This window comes from Uloborus diversus, unplaced genomic scaffold (genome assembly GCF_026930045.1).
Source record: "Uloborus diversus isolate 005 unplaced genomic scaffold, Udiv.v.3.1 scaffold_1091, whole genome shotgun sequence".
In the NCBI taxonomy this organism is placed as follows: domain Eukaryota; kingdom Metazoa; phylum Arthropoda; class Arachnida; order Araneae; family Uloboridae; genus Uloborus; species Uloborus diversus.
Window position 1 is genome coordinate 26,833 of NW_026557756.1, and position 9,053 is coordinate 35,885.

The window sequence follows — 9,053 nt, forward strand, 5'->3', positions numbered from 1 at the left end:
ACACGATTTTATTTTACAATCATGTTAAAACAAAGTGATAAATAAACACAGTTTTATTTTTCATTGGAAATTGTTTTTTAACTAATCGCATTTTAACTACTCGTATATTGTATTGAAACATTAAGTCTTAAGAAGTATTCAAATAAATAAATGAACTTTCATTTTACAATTACATCAAAACAAAAAATAACATTACTATTGTATTTGAATAAGAATTAAATGAAATTTTAAAAAATAAATAAACATTTTTACTTAAGAAAACGGGAAACATGACTGCAATATTAAAGTACATAATACCATATTATTAATGTTAACTTAGCTGAGCAAATTTATGCTTTTCAAAAGACGTGAATGCTTGGGTGCCATCCCCCAAAGTAGACGGTGCCCTACCCCCTTCAATTATGAAAACTTCAAAAAAAAAACAAACCCCAAAACATCTCCATCTCCCTTAAAATTTCAAGGGCACAGTTATTTATAACTATAGCCGTTGAAAAGCTATCATTACTATGAGACTATGATTCCGACCCCCCGCCCCCTTCGGTGGGCACTCTCGAAAAATTACACAGGAATTCAACTTGAAAAACGTTAATTAAAGAATGTATAATACAACATCATGAATACTGTATGTTGTACATCCAAAAAATGTATTCAATATCTAAACAGCCTTTTTTTTTTTTTTTGGAATTCGGCTACTTTTCCATTTTCAGCTTTTTCTGCTGCTAATGATTCTTGTGTGTGTGGGGGGGGGGGGGGTTAATAGTTCATCATTTTAGGCTTTTGAAAAATTATTTTAAAAAGCATTAATTGATGACAAAGTAACCTTTTTCAAAAAGCTTTTCATAGAATGACCATTTTAGCAACTTTCTTTAATACTTAAAACCTCATATATGTTAAATTTAGATCAACATTTTGCTGAGTATGCTCTTTTAGGAAATCAATGTGACAGTTTTGTGACAGGGGGAAGGCAGGGGGGTAACAAGAAGTGTGACATCACGCATTGTTTATAACAATATACTCATGTTGAACAGCGTTACATGTAACAAGGAGGAGGGGGGGGGGGGGAATTTGTTCAAAAGTTTGCATAATACTTTATAGACAGCCCCTTAATTCAATTTATGTTACAGTTTCAGAGTTCCTGAAAGCTTATTAATAGAAAACCCAAGGAGTTCAAAAAATATGTAGTTCAAGATATTTTGCCCTTTTAAGCATAAACAAACAAGCACAGAGCATTTGGCAAAAACACATTGTGTATCCACTGCTCAAAACTAATCTTTCGCAAGCCCAGAAATTATGAATACCGTTAACTTAACCACAATGTGTGCATAAATATCATAAAACTTAAAGACAACAGTGAAAAAAAAACGTATATATTTTTTAAACTTACGCACAGAACCAGCTTGTTTGAATAACATTGCAGGGGCGTAGTTGGGGGGAAATGTTTGAGTATCGGACCCACGACCTCCGGCGTTGAAATCTAATCTTCTATCTCAGAACTACGGAAGCCCATCAAGGAATGTTTTTTGATCAAAATAACACATGCTAGCCAGGGGCGGCAAATAGGGGGGTCAAGAGGGGGCGGTCGCACCCCCAAATTTTTTGAGCAGAATGATGGAAAATGGGTGATTTCAATTTATGTAAGTCGGAAATCAGTATTCATTAAAGGAAATCTCGCTGGTTCTCAGCAACTATTTGATGAAACTCGACACACTATCAGACTAGAAAAAGTGTTTTTCGTTATTTGGTTGATTGACTTAGAAATTCATGAAGCTGACTTTGGAATTCATGAAGTATTTTTGACTTTTTCAGAACATAGAAAACTGGTAGAGAACCATGGTTAATTTTAACTAAAAAAGACACTGTCTCATATAGGCTAAATATTTCACACTTGTGTGTCCAGTGTAACAATAGGAGAGGCTCGTGAAAAGTGGTGTGGCAGCATGGTTTTCACAAGAAAATTCCTTGATATTTTACATTCACGTTTACGCTCATTTTTTAAGTGTATATTTATTTAATGAGTGTTCATCGCTTTCTTCTGCTAGAAACACGTTTCAGCTGCTCAGTACATTATGATGGTTTCATAGAAACTTCTTAAAAATTCATGTGATTATTGAATAAAAAAAGACATATCAACCAAATACCTCTCATGGGGCTCTATAATTATGCAATCGCGGAATGACACAAGATAATCTTCAAGAGTTAAAACGGTAAAAACATTTCTCTATAACTTTAAAGCAGTGATTTGACGACTGGAAAATTATTGCAAAACGATTCTTTCAATGGTGAAAAAGCTCATGCCCTTTAGCATGTATGACTTCATTTGAATTGTTATCCAATTTGTTTGCATCGGAAAAAGGTTTTTGAAAAATGCTTTACTCTATCAAAATCTATACCTTCAATCCGCTACTCGACTATTCAAACCACAGTTCAATCTACAATTAATCTGTGCACCCTACTACCACAGTTCAATCTACAATTGAAACTGAAAATAGATTTTTTATAAATGTATATTTCAATCAATCGTGAAATATTTCAAAAAAATTCTTCCTCCAAGCCAATTTTAAAGAGGCGCGAAAAAAAAAAAGGATTGGATTTTGAAAACGAAAAATAAAATGTTTCAACTGTGTGAGTAAAATTTTTAGCATGAGGCAAGAAAAGTTACAAGCAATATACCGACAGAATGGTTTTCACATCCAGAGACTGCAGCTTTGTCCTTGTTATGGACTCATAGGTCTGGAATAGTGAATAACAGAGCTGGAGGCAAATGATGTCTCATTGAAGCTGAGAGCACCGACATGACTAGATTATTCAATGATGAAAAGTTTAAGCCCCTCACAGTTTTTGAAGTAGCCAGGGTGATTTTGAAGAGCAATATATAAAAAGTGTTTTCATACATAACTTTGTGTTACTTCAATTATTTTTTAACTATTACAATCAGCTTAGCTAGTAGAGAAAGATTTTTTTTTAATGTCTCAGGAGGTTAGAGAAATATTTTCGAAGCACAAAGGGGAGGGGGGGGGACTTTTTCATTTAGCTGAACTGGCAAAACAGCACGACATTGGGCACTGATAGATTAGTAACACGATTCCCCTGCTCTTCCGAATTCCAAAAATCATGCATTATAACTTTTCCGAAAGGTATAAAAACTTTAGTAGCGAGGTGTTTTGTATGATAACTTTTTAGTCAATGAATCAAAATTTTAATTGTTTCTAAACACTAATTTTATTCATACTAAACCGATCTTACGACAACTTCTTGTTAACTAATGTGTTTGGTTTCGCTTTGGGGTTATACATATTTAAGAAACTCGACCCCCCAAATGAAATGGTGAAATGCCGCCCCTGATGCTAGCGTATGAAACAATTTAATCGAAACGGCAAATATAAGATTAGTTCAGTTAAAACCCTGTTTCAATAAACTTGCTTACATATTAACTGAATATCAACACCAAGTTACGTTGCTTCTGATAGCAACAAGTATATCTGCAGAAAATTTTGACATATGTATATTGTCAGCTTGGAAAATCCATTTCGAATAAATGCGTGTACAAAGTTGAAAAAATAAAGAAATAAAAAGTTGCAAGTTAACAGTTTCAAATATTAAAGCAGTATACTAAAATTACAAATTACAGACAAAGATATCAGAAAGGAAACTGACAATTGTTCGTGTAATGGAGGAAAACTTAAATAATCTTAACTGCATAAAATAAAAATTTGTTTATCTGAGAAAAGTACTTACCTCCGAACTTTAAAATTTATTCCATGAGACGCCCAGCTTTTTTCTTCACATGCAGGTTGTTCGGAAGCGGAAATCGCTGACTCAAATTCACTCAGCAGACACTTATATTATATATATATATTTTAATTGCCTCTGCATTCCGGTACGTGGAAAGGATGAGATAAATCCAACAGTATTGTATTCAAAAATGTTTAGCCGAAGTTAATATTTCCTATTTCATCTATTTCAACCAGACCAAGAAGCACTATTGTTTAACTGGTAGACTGCACTGCTTTCAAAGTTTCGCGCCAAGTTCAAAGATCGACTACTGGTGGCGTAACGAAGCGGGGGGGGGGGGGGGAGTTGTCTGGCCTGTTATCATGTGGGTCTCGGCCCACCCAGCCGTGGAGGGGGTCTGGTTCTGGGCTCGGATTGTCTAGACCAGGGGTCAGCAAGTAGTTTTGAATGAGGTCCAGACACTTCTGGAAAAATTTTTTAGATCCTTATTTTACACTAACCATTAAAAACTTGAAATCAGTCACTCAATTACTTCAAAAAGACTAGAAAAAAAATTATAAAAATGTCGCCTAAAAATGTTGTTGTTAACATAAAAATATTTTAAAATAATTTTATTTAATGTAAATTTATACTTCCAAAACATCTTTGTAAATACAGTTTTTGACCTTCCACGGTTTTGGGCCAGGATTTCAGTTTGCCAGTTACCGACCGCTGGTTTAGACTGTAGAGTATAAGGTTACAGATGGCGATGAAACTGGCATGGTAGCTTACCTTAGCTCTCGGCTGCCCTGTTTTTCCTACAATTATTTTTGTAGAATGTATTTATTTTCATAGGATTTTTTAAATCTTCATTTTGGTGGAGCAGTTGGTGCTTTTTAAAACTAGTTTTACTGCTGCAGGAAAAAGGTGCATTTTTTAAAAATAAAATTAGTATGTGATAATTTAAGAAATAAAAAATTGAATCTCAATTGCATCAAAATTATGCAAACTTCTATCTATGCAAGATCGATGTCAAGCATCAAGTACCCTTAAAATAAATTATGGATATCCTTCTTTGTTCATAAGAAAGCGTTTAATTACCACTATAAATAGATGCATCCTATATGTGTACAGAAAAGTGGATCTGGAATGTTAGATCTGATTATTTTCTAGTAGTTTATGTACCTGCCCTGCCTCTGTGTGTGTGTGTAGTGTATCAGCTATTAAAAATGTAGAAAATGCAGAAAATAGTTATCCAATAAAAATTTCTGTATTTATCAAAGAGACATCTACAATTTCTAGTAAGTAATTTTCCTACTACTTAAATTTATTATTTTTAGTGTATAAAGTTACCAGATTAGCTATTTTATATTTAATTGGACGATTGCAGCTAAGTTACAGAACTTTTTTTTAGTACTAATTGATATAATGTGTGCCAAGTCAAAATAGTGAAATAGCTACATTAAAACATAATGTGAGTTTTATTTTTTAACTGTTGAAGACAAGCTGAAATATGCTATTTTAAATCAAAATTTTTAAAGAAGAAAAAATGAATAATCTTCTCGAAAATCAAAATTGGAAAATTCTGATTCCATGGAACACTTTATTTTTTATGATACAAATTATTTTTTTTAATATTATAAATAATGTGTTTTGGTTGTAAAATAGTATAGTAACACATTTTAAATGACAGGTATAATGCATAACAAAGAGTCGAGTGCAATAAAAGCATACATATTTGAGCTAATATATCATTTTAATGTTTTACTGAATACTGTACAGTCAGACTCTGATAAAAAGACTTCTATTCGGTTGAGACTTAAACTATTCTATTCGTTAAAATAGGGAAGAAGAGTTACCGATACTGATAGTTGGAAAGTGCCGTATTTACACGGGCTTACTGGGCTATAGCCCAGGACGGCATAATTGGGGGGCAAGGGCCTTTTTCCCATGTCAAAATAAGTAAAAACTTTTTCATTAGTCTTAGAGCTATAGGAGTGACCACATTGTTTCATCATATTGCTATGGGGCTGTAATGCAAAGGGTAGTTTAATTTTTTGTAATAAGTTTTCAGCCCATTAAACCTACTGCCACCAAACAGTACTATTTATGATAATCTGATGCTGTTGTGTAGTGAAAAACCATAGAATCTGATGTAGGTAATCCATTTGTTTTTTAACTAAAGACAAATGGACTAGATCTCCAAACTCTATGAGAAAGCTTTAACCCTGCTCATTTTTTAGCATTTCTGTTCATGATTCTGTTGATTTTGAACAGAATCCTTTTTTAAAAAACGAGTTTAAAAAAAAGCTGATTTAAATTTCAAAAAAATTCAGTTTAATGTTTTTTAAAAAAATGTGATTTGTTTTCCAACTCCGTAATTCAACATCCCTAGAGGGCAGTCAGTTTCAAAAGTCCAGAGCCGCTTTATATCCAAATACGCATCTGTAGATGGGGTTGTGCCAATCTAGGGATTTCTCCTTTTTCAACCCAAGCAAAAATGAGTGGATCCAAGCCAAAACTCTTTTTATCAGTGCCTGAGTACAGCTTTCCTAACTGTTATATTATAATTATTTTTCATTTTAAAAATGAAATCTGTCATAAAACTGACTTTCACACAAAAGAAGACAACAGATGAACTTGATTTGCTTTTCCTAATTGGATTGATTACCCTGTGTGGCAAAAAAAAAAAAAAAACCCTTCAAAATGTTTCTGACATTTCGTCGGCTGATTCTTATGTAAAATGACCCTCTGAATCCGAATATGACTTCCGTTTCACCTCTATACGTACCTTTTTTTTTTAAGAGGCCCCCAAGTTTTTCAATTTTCTTTAGTTTCAGAGCAATTACTTTTTTTTTCGAGGTGAAAGGAGCTAAGATCATGGACACCAATAGCAAAAGGGGTAACTTGGGGCTGGGGTATACCCCCCCCCCCCCAAATATTGGAAAATACATGAAAAACGATCTTTTTATTCTGCTTTTCTAAAAAAGATGTTTTTTTTTTTTAAAATTTGGTGCAGAGTGAGAGCATAAGACTTCTTTCTATGACTAAAAAAATTTTTTAAAAATTAAAAAAGACATTAATTTGAATTCTGCAACTTTGAATTCATATTATGTGTTTCGCAATCACAAGTTGTTGCGACAGGACCCTACTAATTGCAGTTATTATTTTTAGAAACGACTCCTGTGCGCCGATGCCTGCCCCTCCTCTTGAGTAGTTACGTGTGTATAGTTGTGTGTGTGCGTAGACGTGTGTATGTGCGTGAAAGCATGTGTGTATGTACGTGAAGGCGTGTGTGTGTAGGATATGGACGCCACCGACCATGAGAAGCGGGTTCCGGGTGAAAGTGCTCAGGACCAGAGGAGCCGCGCCTGCAGAGAATGGTTGGCGGTGGAGCTGCAGAGGCCAGTGGCCCAAGCTGGAAAAGGAACCACAACGCCAAGGATAGTCAAGTGAGAACAATAAGCAATCGTAATTGCTCAAAAAAAAAAACCGTCTTGTGAATGTCGCACCTTGTATACGAGTTGAATCACAGGTTTTCATTCAAAAAGACATTCTTCTGGATGATTCTTATGTAAAATGACCCCTTGTTTCCAAACACGACGACCTTTCCCCCCATCACGTCCCCTTTTTTAGAACCTCCCCCCTCCTCTGATTCAGATCCCTTTTTTTTAATTTGGAGGGGGAAAAGAGCATTACAATAACGGTAAACATTATTATGAATGACTACAGATGTGCAAAGCTAAAAATCTTGTGCATATGTAGCAAAAAGGAAAACATGGGAGGCACTCCCTCCTCGAAACACACTGTGTCAGCAAAAAAACTCTCAAATGCTTCTGAGGCTATTCGGCTGATTCTTCTGCAAATTGACCCCTTGAATCCGAATATAATCTTCTTTTTCACCTACACATACCTATTTTTGTAGAAAAGCACTCCTCCCTTTTTTTAATTTGGAGAGCAAGTTTTGTTTTTTGCAAAATATGCACAAGATTTTGAGCTTTGCACACCTCTAGTCATTCAGAATAATGTTTGCGGTTATTGTAATGCTCTTTTCTCACTTCAAATTTAAACTAGTATGTTGTGGCCATCACGAAACTTTCTTCTATATTTTTCCTTTTTCTGATCCCTCCCCATGCTTGACGAGGAAGCAATATTCCTAACAAAAACAAAATTACACATGCAAAAACTTGACGACCATCCCAATGTCTGAATTATTGTAAAAACAAAACAAAGAGCGAAAATTGAAAGTTACTTTAAAAGCTTAACTTGAATTAATTACAAATATTTTATTTATTAACAAACATAAGATGGCAACAGTTAAAAATTTTAAATCATTGAGATAATATTTCCTACATTTCCATACAATTAAAATCACGAGAAATACGCAGACGACAATCTATTACGATTTATCTTTCTTATTGTTGCATTAATAAAAATATTTTTATTCGCAAAAAAAAAATCAACACCTGTTGGAGCGATCGGCGTCAAAATCGAACCAAAGCCTGTTTACATATGGATTCACATATATTCCAAATTTCAACCAGAACGTAGCATTACTTCTTGAGATAGGGTACTCAAAATGGAAAAAAAGAACGGGTGATTGCGCTACCCCCTTTTTAGCTGTTGACACAAAAATAAAATCAGTTCTTATACCCACTAAGGGTTACTTGCCGATAAATTTTTCTTTCATTCCGTTCATTATTTCTTGAGATACAGCAGTCACAATTGACGACAAAAAACGTTCTATAGCTCAACCCCCGTTTGAGTTATTGACACCAAAATTGAATCAGCACCTGTTCCTGTTAATACCAACATATGGACCAAATTTTGTTTGATTCTGCCAGTTACTTCCTGAGGAATAGCAAGCACGCGTAACTCGAAACACGTCCCATTGCTCCACCCCCCTTGGAGGAATTCGCGCCAAAAACTAATGGGCACAAGTTCACATAGGGGCACATATGTGTACTAAATTTCGTTCGATTTCATGTGGTAGTTTTTGTTGTAGAGCGGCCACAAAAAACTGGTCACACACAGACGTGACACACATACATACACACACACACACATACATACATACACACACACACACATACACACACACACACACAGACAGACAGACATTTTCCAAAAATGGTCGAAATGGACTCAGCACACCTCAAAACGTTCGAATCCGTCGAAATTCGAAAATTTGCACGAATCCAATACTTTCTTCTATATATTCCCAGTAAGCAAAATATCTTGCCTCAGTATTGCATAAAGGTTGACATGCAAGAAAAATCATCTTGCATTAATACTGCCTCAATGTTGTTATGTTACTCCCTTTATGCTGTCAACAGGCTGCC